The 12849-nt window shown below is 33.1% G+C and overlaps 1 protein-coding gene across 2 annotated transcripts in view; it reads right to left on the reverse strand.

The window, feature by feature from the left end:
• Positions 1 to 12849, reverse strand: part of hs3st1l1 (heparan sulfate (glucosamine) 3-O-sulfotransferase 1-like1) — a 135528-nt gene that overhangs the window by 95235 nt on the left and 27444 nt on the right. The gene's annotated exons all lie outside the window — the stretch shown is intronic.

A 12849-nucleotide genomic window follows, 5' to 3' on the forward strand; every position in this document is an offset into this window, starting at 1 on the left:
TCCGTGTGTTGTCAATATATCAGTCATGAGGGACCACACAGCACACAAACGGCACCAGTTCTTCTTTCCCCAGAAAGAGCCGTGTACGATTCTGACATTTATGTATGATATACAGTAAAAGCTCTTCTGCGCAAAGGGGAAACGGTAACCTTTAATCCTCAAAGAGGAGCTGTAATTGTAAAGACAGCGATGTCTTCAGGTAGAGCTGGAGAAATAAAGAGCGAGGCGCAGAGAACACAGTAATCTTGAGTGAATCTGAGAACAGACTGGACTTCTTTTATTTGCTTTGCTCTACGGGAACACCGGGTACATAAAAATGACAAAGTTGAGCGATTAGGATTCAGGACTGGGCCGATACGAGTCACTGACCCGCTACAGCCATCAGAGCGCTTTCACCCAGACCGACACAACCTCCATATTTCATTTCTTTTCACTCTCAGGGCTCAAGATAAAGAATCATAATCAAATATACAAAATAAAAATCTAAACTTGAACTTTTCAAACATTTAGTTCACCCAGAGCAAATGCAATCAGCTAATTCCATGAATGATCATGAACACTGCAAAAACGTTATTTCTGAATGTTCTCGGAATGGTCAAAATGTCAATATTTCGTTTGAATTATTTATTTCTTATTATGTGCAAGTTCTCGTAAGCACAATTTTTTTTCCCACAAACATTTTAGTTGGACTTTTATCTAAAGTTTTTTAAATGTTACTATTTGTTACTTTTGAATGTTCTAAAATGAGAGTTCTGTTGGCAAAATACTAAAATAGAATGTTACATTGTAGAACATTTTTTTAAAGTTACCATTAAGTTATGAAAACGTTACTTTGGAATGTTCTTGGAACAATCAAAATGTTCAGTTTTTTTTAAATGTCTTATAAATTTTAAAAAGACAGTTCACCGAAATAATGAAATTTCTGTCACCCTCATGAACGATTATTGAAAAATCGTTTCACAGAATGGTCAAATTGTAAAATTTATGTTTTAAAATTTTCTTCTAATGATTTTGAAATATTACTATTTGTTTTAGAATGTTCAGAGACATTCAAAAGTAATGTTTCAAAAATGTTTGCAAATTACTAAAATGGAATTTTTGAAGTTACCATTAAGTTATGAAAACATTACTTCGGAATGATCTTGGAACATGAAACTTCTGACAGCATTTGCTCACCCTCATGTTGTTTCAAACCAGTATGACTTTCTAGCGTTTGTTTAACAGAAAAGAAGTTACTTTGAAGAATGTTTGTAAGCAAGCAGTCTCTGGTTTCATTTTTTGGGTGAACTGTCCCTTTAACGATTTTTTTAAAACATTTAAAAAAACTGGACATTTTGAATATTCCAAGAACATTCAGAAGTAACGTTTACATAACTTAATGGTAACACCAAAAAAAAAAAACAAAAAAAAACAATGAAACATTCCAATTTGTAAACATTTTGGAAATGTTACTTTTGAACGTTCTCTGAAAACATAAAAAAAAAAGAAAAATGAGACGAAAGTCCAGCTAGAATGATGCAGAAATCACATTTTTGCTAACATTATCAAAGATCAAATAATGCCAAACGAAACGTCTATTAACGTTACAATAACTTCTAAGAATGTTCCCTGTTAACAGATTTGAGCCTAAATTACTTTAGCAGTACTTGAAAACAACAGCATTAATGGATCAACTAAAAAAACATTCCATAACAATCTTTGATAACTAAATGTTGCCTCCTTTTATTTAAATCTTTTAATATGAGTCAACTGAATAAAAAAGTCATAAAAGTCTATCATCTTTGAATTAATATACTGTACATGGGTCATTCTTAAATGTCTAATTTGTTGTAGAAAGCAATATTTTCTACAATATTCCCACATTATAGGAACGTTACTTTTCTCTCAACATTCTGAAACAAGTATTTAAACATATTTAAAAACATTAGACAAATGTCCAAATAAAACATTTCAGAAAGAAATTTTCCGTGAAGGATGTATAAATCACATTTTTGCACTAATATTGCAATAATATTTTGACAACATCATTAAATGACTAAATAACTTTGAACAAAACTTTGAGAAAACGTTCTGAGAACATTTCGTTAGCTGAGTTGAGTCTAAATTACTTCAGCAGTACTTGAAAACAACATCATTAATCGATCTTCAAAACATTTAACGAATTATACCTACATGCAAATGTTTGAAAAGTTTCTAAAGTCTATCTTCGATTTAAAATAAAAATAAAAAATAAATAAATCAAAAACTAAATTGTGCCTACATTTATTAAAATCTGAATATAACTAAACAAAAAATAGTCAACTATAAAAGAAAAATACCATCAGTGATTAAAATACATAGGCCATTCTAAAGGGGGGGGGGGGGGGGAAACATCTAATTTGTTGTAAAAATCAATATTTTCTACAATATTCCCACATTATAGGAACGTTACTTTTCTCTCAATGTTCTAAAAACAAGTATTTAAACATGTTTGTCTAACATTTAAGAACATTAGACAAATGTCCAAATAAAACATTTCAGGAAAAATGTTCCGTGAAGGATGTATAAATCACATTTTTGCACTAATATTGCAATAATATTTTGACAACATCATTAAATGACTAAATAACTTTGAACAAAACTTTTAGAAAACGTTCTGAGAACATTCCCTGTTAGCTGAGTTGAGTCTAAATTACTTTAGCAGTACTTGAAAACAACATCATTAATTGATCTTCAAAACATTTAACGAATTATACCTACATGCAAATGTTTGAAAAGTTTCTAAAGTCTATCTTCGATTTAAAATAAAAATAAAAAATAAAAAATAAATAAATAAAAAACTAAATTGTGCCTACATTTATTAAAATCTGAATATAACTAAACAAAAAATAGTCAACTATAAAAGACAAATACCATCAGTGATTAAAATGCATAGGCCATTCTAAAGGGGGGAAAAACATCTAATTTGTTGTAAAAATCAATATTTTCTACAATATTCCCACATTATAGGAACGTTACTTTTCTCTCAACGTTCTAAAAACAAGTATTTAAACATGTTTGTCTAACATTTAAGAACATTAGACAAATGTCCAAATAAAACATTTCAGGAAAAATGTTCCGTGAAGGATGTATAAATCACATTTTTGCACTAATATTGCAATAATATTTTGACAACATTATTAAATGACTAAATAACTTTGAACAAAAACGTTCTGAGAACATTCCCTGTTAGCTGAGTTGAGTCTAAATTACTTTAGCAGTACTTGAAAACAACAGCATTAATCGATCTTTAAAACATTCAACAAATTATATCTACATGCAAATGTTTGAAAAGTTCCTAAAATCTTCGATTTAAAAGAAAACATTCTAAAACTAAATTTTGCCTTCTTTTATTAAAATCTGAATATAACTAAACAAAAAATAGTCAACTATAAAAGACAAATACCATCAGTGATTAAAATACATTAAATACATAAAGTCTAATTTGTTGTAGAAATCAGTATTTTCTGCAACATTCCTACATTATAGGAACGTTACATTTCTCTCAACATTCTAAAACAAGTATTTAAACATGTTCACCTTACATTTAAAAAAAATGTTAGACGCATGTCCAAATAAAACGTTTTTAAAAAAAAATCAGTGAACTATGCATAAATTACTTTTTTGTGCTAACGTTCTGAAAGCATTATTAAAGACCAAATAACTGAACAAAGCTTCTATTGATGTTACTTTGAGAGAATGTTTTTAAAGTTGAGCCTAAAGCACTTTGGCATTAGTTAAAAACAACAGCATCCAACAACGAGCAAAACCAAATTGCATCTACATGCAAACGCCCCCAAAACAGCCATCGTTTTTAACACCGCAGTGAAGTGTTTTGCACGAGGGCCGGCAGTGATGGAGCAGGTGATTTTGATCTCAACAGCTCTCCGGTTCCTGGGTCACCCGTCCATGGAATTAAAGCGGCAACCTCTGCGACGGCGGCTCGCATTCTGAACTATTAGACTCGGAGAAGCAGCAGTTCCACCCAAAGACTTCATCAGTCAGACTGTGACAGGATAAATAGGCCAGCGCACACATCTCACTTCAAATATCATTATACTGCAGGCACTTTAAACACAACACGGATCCATTGTAGCAAATGCCACCGCTTACTGCACCAGGCTGCGCTCAGAACGAACACACTTCCACACAGTAGTAGACTTTAGTAGAGCTTCTGAATGCTAAAGAGGAATAGATGCACAATCTGATTACGCTATATAAGCTGACCTTAAATGCTTTTCTTTTATCGAGGAGAGGTCATAAACGATTTAAGCGAAACCCACCGCTAGATGTTTGTCCATTACATCGATTCTGCTTTGCATGTAAACACCTTGATCAGCCTTCTGTTTGCATTCTGACCGAGGATGTGCAAAACTCTGCTACATATGTAACTATCAGACAGCAATTCTCAGGGGGTGTTCATATATTATGTTTGAACACAGCTGGACGGAGCTCAACAGAGCAGAATCTGCTTTCCAGATGTGTTTTTTAACAGATCAACTATATTTCATTTTACATATTTTGTAGCCTTTAACATTTAAAAGAATAAGTCACTGGCAAATGTTAACTAATATATGAATTATACATTACAAAAACAGGTATTTAGTCAGAATACAGGGCTATTTTAAATGCCCGTCAATATAAAAAGATGCATCAAAGTCGATTTCATCAATTATTTCACCAGCTGACAAAAGGTTTAACATTACAAAAATAAATAAATAAATACATAAATAAAATTAAGTTATGAAAACTTCATTGAACATTCAAAATCCACATTTTAAAATGTAAAAAAAATATTTTTTTCTAGGTTATGCGAAAGTTATGGAAACATTCAATTTAATCATTTTGTAAACATTATGGGAATGTTAGATTAGAACGAACGTTCTGAAACAAAGTTACATTTAAAAATGTTAGATGAACATCCAACTAAAATGTTTTAGAAAAAAATGGTACAGTAAAATATTAAAGATTAAACAACATTTAACAAACATTTCTCCATTTTACACTGTACTCTGAAATATTTAAATTACAGCTTCTACCAATGAAAACTGAATATGAAAAAGTAATTTTTTGAGTTCTCTGAACATTCAAAATCCAGATTTTAAAATGTTTAAAAAAAAAATTCTGGGTTATGCGAATGTTAAGGAAACATTCCATTTAATCGTTTTGTAAACATTATGAAAATGTTACATTAGAACGAACGTTCTGAAACAAAGTTACATTTAAAAAATGTTAGATGAAAGCCCAAATAAAATGTTTTAGAAAAACATGTATTAAAAATACAATTAAAGATCAGAAATTTTAACAAACATCTCCATTTTACACTGTACTCCAAAATCTGTTTAAATCACAGTTTCTACCAATAAAAAACTGAATAAAGTCAATTGTAATCATTTTACTGCAAAAAGTGAATTTAAAAAAAAAAATGTTAAATGAAAACTTAACTAAAATGTTTTAGAAAAAAAAAAGTTATTGTAAAATATTTAAGATCAGACAACTTTTAATAAACATTTCTCCATTTTACACTGTACTCTGAAATCTGTTTAAATTACAGCTTCTACCAATAAAAACAGAATAAATTCAATTGTAAAAATTTTACTGCAGAAAGTGATTTTTTTCTCAGTATTTTTGTCGCTTTTCAGTACAAAATGTTCCTAAATCAAAATCACCTGAAAAATGTCAAATGCATTTAAACATATCTGCCAATGGGGTCAGAAAAACTAAAAACATTTGAGTTTATTATTATTATTATTAGCAGATATTTTGTCTTGTTTTGAGTTTAATGACTAAAGTTTATTGCCACATCAGCTTCATAGGCTATTTCATGGCAAACAAAGATTCTACACTAAAAAAAAGCAGTGCACAATACAAAATACAAAAGTTTAAATAAAGCAATTATAAAACAAAGTGTACATACAATTCAGACCAAAGTACATGCTTCGTTTTGAGATTAAACTAACTTTACAAAAAGACTTAAGCTTATGTCATTTTGTATCTCAAGTAACTGTAGCGCTGTAGTTTTGCACATCCTTAAATAACCTGTCAAACCTTTGCTTTCTTAGGAACATCTTGAAGAAACAATGACTAAACCAATGTGAAAGCAATATGAGGAAACGGCAGCCACTGTGACCAACAATGCACACCATAAAACGAGGCTCTACTTCACCTGAATTAGAATTATGTAGAAAGCGACACTGTGCCACTCAGTCTGAGACAAATGCTTACTTCAAAAGCTCTTCTCAAGTGTCTTGCTGAGAGGCAGGCTGTGGAAAATGCGACTGAAAATCACTGTAAAAGTTCTCGTGTGCGGATGGGCTCGGCGAAGGAAGGCGGGCGGCAAACAGCTGCATCCACTTTCCATCGGGCTCTTTGATAAAATGCTTCAGACTCTTATGTAATGAACACAGGTGCTCATGTGCAAAGCAAACGTCTGCCTCCAGCTGCGGTCTCTTCATAATGCTAACTCTGACACTGACATCCGTCAGATTAAACCACTACATTTCCATGAGTAAGCACTCGCGCTGGCCACTTTGTGTGGACTGGGGAAGTGAAACGCAAAGCACATCTAAGCAGCAGATTGTGGATCGAAGTGCTGCAGTGGACACAGAATATGAAGAAATTCACAGAGAAAAAGCACAGCACTAGTTATGTCAAGGACATGGGTTTGATTCACAGAAAACACACACCTGATCAAATGAAAACCTTGAACGCACTGCATGTCACAGTGGATGAAAAAAACGCACATGTAAACTTGATTTATACATTCCCTGTTGAAATGAGCAGCAAGTGTTCATGGTATTTTTTAACCAGCAAGACCCTGCCACTGCCATGCTGGAAAATAATCATTAACAAGGATTAACCAACATTAAACAACTTTAACCAGCATTAACCAACTTTATCCAGCATTAACCAACATTAAACAACATTGACCAGGATTAACCAACTTTAAACAACATGAACCAGCACTGACCAACAGAAACCAGGATTAACCAACATGACCCATCATTAACCAGCATTAACCAACATGAACCAGGATTAACAAGCAAATTTTCACCAACATTAACCAGCATTAACCAACATGAACCAGGATTAACAAGCTAATTTTAACCAACATTAACCAGCATTAACCAACATGACCCATCATTAACCAGAATTAACCAGCATTACCAGCATGAACCATCATTAACAAGCATTAACAAGCATTAACCAGCTTTAACCAGAATTAACCTGCATTAATCAACATTAACCAGACCGCAAATACAAGCTAATGTGCCATGTTGCTAGGGTGTTGCTATGTGATTTCCAGGGCTTTGTTATTCAGTTACTAAGATGTTTTGAGTATTGTTTAGAAATGTTGCTAAGGTATTGCTATTTGGTTGCTAGGGATTAACAATTCAGTTGCTAAAGTGTCCTAAATGATGTTTAAATTGTTGCTATAAGGGTTCCTGGGGTGTTGCCAGGGACAACAAAAAAGCAAATGCACCAAAAAAGTTAATAATGCAATCTAAGGACGGAATTACGTTCAGTTACTAGTGATGTTTAAAATGTTTCAGTGTGGTTGCTAGGGTGTTGCCAGGGCTTACCACTTCAGTTACTAAGGTGTTCTGAGTTATTTTTAGAATGTTTCATTGTGGTTGCTAGGGTGTTGCAAGGGCTTAACTTTTCAGTTACAGTTACTAAGGTGTTCCGAGTGATGTTTAGAAAGTTTTATTGTGGTCGCTAGGGTGTTGCCAGGGCTTACCACTTATGTTACTAAGCTGTTCTGAGTGATGTTTTAAATGTTTCATTGCGGTTTGCTAGGGTGTCGTCAGGGTTTACCTCTACAGTTACTAAGGTGTTCTGTCCGTTGTCAGGGTTTACCTCTTCTGCATGAACCAAGGTGTTCCTGCCTGGTGTTTAAAATGTTTCAATGTGGTTGCTAGGGTGTTGCCAGGGCTTACCACTTCAGTTACTAAGGTGTTCTTAGTGATGTTTAGACTGTTGCTATGTGGTTGCTAGGGTGTTGTGAGGGTTTCCCTCTACAGATACTAAGTGGCATTTAGAAATGTTGCTAAGGTGTTGCCAAAGTTTATCTCTTTATGTACTAAGGTGTCCGGCATGGAGTTTAAAATGTTTCAATGTGGTCGCTAGGCTGTTGCCAGGGTTTACCACTTCAGTTACTAAGGCGTTCTCAGTGATGTTTAGAATGTTTCATTGTGGTCGCTAGGGTGTTGCCAGGGATTACCACTACTTCCATTACTAAGGTGTTCTGAGTGATTTTTAGAATGCTTCATTGTGGTTGCTAGGGTGTTGAGAGGGCTTAACTTTTCAATTACAGTTACTAAGGGGTTCCGAGTGATGTTTAACAAAAAAAAATTACCACCACTTATGTTACTAAGCTGTTCTGAGTGATGTTTTAAATGTTTCATTGCGGTTTGCTAGGGTGTCGTCAGGGTTTACCTCTTCAGTTACTAAGGTGTTCTGTCCGTTGTCAGGGTTTACCTCTTTAAAATGTTTCAGTGCAGTGCTAGGGTATTGCCAGGGCTTACCAATTCAGTTACTAAAATGTTCTGAGTGATTTTTAGAATGTTTCATTGTGGTTGCTTGGGTGTTGCCAGGGTTTACCTCTACAGTCACTAAGGTGTTCTGCCTGTTGTTTAAAATGTTTCATTGTGGTCGCTAGGGCGTTGCCAAGACTTACTACTTCAGTTACTAAGGTGTTCTGAGTGATGTTTAGAATGTTTAATCTTCCGTTACAGTTGCTAAGGTGTTCAGAGTGGTGCTGAAAGCAAATGCCAACAACAAAATCTCAAGCAAACGCACCAAAAAAGTTAATAACGCAATCTAAGGGTGGAATTACGCTTACGCAGCTCATTAAACTAAACCAGAATAATCCCATCAGTAATTGTGCAAACGTTCTGTACCATCTTCAGTATTTAAAATTCAATCCCACAGTGCTTCTCTCTGCCAAGCTACTCGAGAATTCACCAGAGTCCCTCCTGACGGAGTAAAACGCGATCAATACGGCCCAGTGACTCGTGATTGCTCTGTGTATTTTCAATGATCCAACAGAGATGTGTTTAAGCCATCAAACACCTTCTAATCATCATGCAACAGGGACTTCAATTTACACTGGACTGCGTGTTCTCAGCCCGGTCGATTATATCTGTTCCATCTACCGGCAGCTTCAATTCTGTTAGAGTAGTCCTGCTACTATTTGGCCATAATAAGCCTCAAATTGATGATTAACCTTTGTAATCCAACGAGCGCATGGAAGACGGCGTGCTCTTGTCATCCGAGTGGCTGCGAGAAAGATGCTGCATTATCGTCTGTGGGAAAATTGAGGGGTTTGTGAGCAAATGAGGCAGTGTTATCTGCACGAAGCGTGCCAGAGTATAATGAAGACGCATCTCCAGAATGAAGAGTCTTTTAATAACGAATCAGACCGCTTCACTGTATTGTGCGTTTTAATAAAAAAACGTCCACGTCTGCATACGTAAGGCACCGTTGCGTGAAGATAGAGGCTGTTATCTTGGGAAAGCGAGGTGAATTAGCATCTGGTGCAGAGCGTCGGCCATTGTTTATGGCACCCTATTATTTGGTAATCAGACATTAAATGAGTCATTTCTCTACATTTAACTCCAGCCGGTGAGCTAATGGCTTAATCTGACCAACAAGGATGATTTAGCTTTTGTTTACCCTGAATCACCATTAGACAAACTCAAATTGCAAGTGCAAATGAAGCTGGAAACTATTTCCCCAAATGTGGATAAACATGCACCGATCGTATTGCATATATATGCATCAATATGCGTTTCAAGGCTTTCATTACCCTGTGATATTTGCAGCCGGCTGTTTCATAAGGGCAACGTTTATAAAAGACTTGAGGCTGTTTTATCAGAGGCCTTCATCAGTTGGTATTTCATATCTATCATATTTGTGAGCGGAATCAGTCCAAAGGCTGTCCTTTACACGTCACCTTGTCAAAGCGCCAGACGAACGACCTCCTTCATTATCTTAAAATCTCTGAGGACGAAAAATAAGATCTTTGTGCGGAGTCTCATTTCAATGAAATAAATTTAAATTAAAATAAGGCCCTAAATTAAACCTTAATATATTCCACTCTGGGGGACAGAGGCAGAATCAGGGCATACTTCAAAAACATGACAAAAACACAATCCCTCATCAAGAGGAAAGTAAAGTTCAGAAACTTTCATTTGCCGAAGGGTCACGGCTCGCTGATTTCTAGGTCGGAGAAAGAAATATTACATTAGCTATAAACAAACACTTAAAGAGGAAATAAACTTAGCCTCAACAATTCAAGGTAAGATGCAATAAGGTTTATTGGTTACAAGAAATATCAAAAGTTGGCTTCAGGAGTGGGAAAGGCCAAAACAACAAACAAAAATAGAAAACGGTCAATTAAAAAATAACTGAGAATTGAAACTGACGGTTTGATGAAAACACATTTAAGTAATAAAAACAGACTTGTCAGACTTTTTGACCCAAATATTTTTAATATTCTAAGAACATTGAAATGTCCGGTTTTCTTGATGTGATTAGAACGTTATTTAAAAGTTACAAAAATGTTTCTTACTACATTCTACTCACTTTATTTTCACCCAAAATATTATTTGAACACTTATTTTTAATACTCAAAGAACATTAAAACATCCAGTTTATGTGTTTAGAATATTAAAACCTTACAAAAATGTTTCTTACTACTTTATTTTCATCCAATATATATTTAAATGTTTAAGAATATTAAAATGTCAATTTTTCTCAGTTCTCATGATTAGAATGTTATTTACAGGTTACAAAAATGTTTCTTACTACATTCTACTCACTTTATTAAAAATAAGTGTTCAAATAATATTTTGGGTGAAAATACTCAAAGAACATTAAAACGACCAGTTTTTTGTGTTTAGAATATTAAAACCTTACAAAATCCAATAAATATTTATTTAAATGTTTAAGAATATTAAAATGTAAATTTTTCTCAGTTCTCATGATTAGAATGTTATTTACAGGTTACAAAAATGTTTCTTACTACATTCTACTCGCTTTATTTTCACCCAAAATTTGAATGTTTATTTTTAATATTTAATGCTGCCTTTATTTTTGATATTCTAAGAACATTGAAACATCCAGATTTCTTGCTGTGATTAAATGTTATTTTAAGTTACAAAACTACATTTCTTACAACATTCCACTTTACTTTCACCCAAAATGTAACATTTTAAATTTTATTTCTTTATTTTAACATTAAAATGTCTGTTTTCTTGGTGCGATTAAAACGCTTTTTAAAAATGACTAACATGTTTCTTTAACATTATTTAAACATTACAAAAACTTTTCGTACTACTTTTTATTTACCCAAAATGTGTTAATAGAACTTTTATTTTTAAAATTCTAAGAACATTAAAATATCCAGTTTTCTCATTGTGACTGGAACATTATTTACAGGTTACAAATGTTTCTTATAACATTCTACTATCCTTTTTTTTATACCAAAAATATGACATTTAAACGTTTATTTTTACTATTCTAAAAATTTTAAAATGTTTTTAGTCATAATTATAACGTTATTTTAAGGTTGCAAAAAAACACAGTTACAACATTTCACTAACTTTTTAGACAAAATATAATTATTTGAATTATTTAAATATCATTATTTGAATGTTTATTTTTATTATTCAAAGAACATTGAAATGTCTAGATTCCTTGCTGTGATTAAAACGTTATTTTAAAGTTATGAAACTACATTTCTTACAACATTTTAACTTTATTTTCACCCAAAATGTAACGTTATTTGATTGTTCTTATTCTAAGAACATTAAAATGTTCAGTTTTCTGATGTGATAACATTAAAGGTTACAAAAAAAACATTCCTCACTAACTTTTCACACAAAATATAATGTCATTCGAATGTTTTTTTTTTATATTCTAAAAATATTAAATGTCCACTTTTATTGTTGTGATTATAACATTATTTTAAGATTACAAAAGTGTTTCTCAGAACGTTCATCAAGTACAAATAACATCATAAAGACATTTTAAAATGATGTTCTAAAAAGATTTTCTCTCAACGTTATGAAAGCGTATCTATATCAAATATGAATAAAGTCAAAAACATTATTTTGTTCCACCACTTCTAGAACTTAAAAAAAAAACCTTTTACACAATGTAAAGTTTCCACAGATCTTCATGGAACCACTGATACCAATAAAAAAAATCTTTATTTGTCAGATGAGGGCTTTCACACACGTTCCTACATTCAAAAACAGCTGTACAAAGCAAAACAAAACACAAGAGAACCACAGGGGTCTCAAGACCCTTGAATATTTTAAACTTGACACGGCATCTTAAATAAGCAATGGTTAAAACGGCACGTCTGTAGAACAAACGGTGCGACACGAATGAATTATGTTCGAAAAATGTAATACTTTTGGGTTAAGGGTTTGCTCAAATCTCTAACGCTAAGCACAAGCACCTCTAATAAAAACTTGACCCTTATGCCGCTGTTCAAGCACAACCTTATTAGTTTTTACTTGAGCACTTTAAAAGTGAAGCACCTCCACCTCAGTAGGAGAAGAAAAAAAACTGCTTCTGAGTCTTTCAGCTGCACTTTCTCCACCGTTGCATAAAAAACCTTTTATGAAAGCCTGGAAACAAAACAACAAAAAATAATAAATAATGAATCCAGTAACACAGAATGGAAAATCCAAGACGTGGAGCATAATAAACTAAGCCGCAAAATCAAATGACTGCTGTTTCTATGAGCTTTAATCTCAGGGTAATTTCATTTCACACTTCTCCGTACAAAACACTGCAACACTAGAACAATATTTT

This window comes from Garra rufa, chromosome 2, assembly GCF_049309525.1.
Source record: "Garra rufa chromosome 2, GarRuf1.0, whole genome shotgun sequence".
Lineage (NCBI taxonomy): Eukaryota > Metazoa > Chordata > Actinopteri > Cypriniformes > Cyprinidae > Garra > Garra rufa.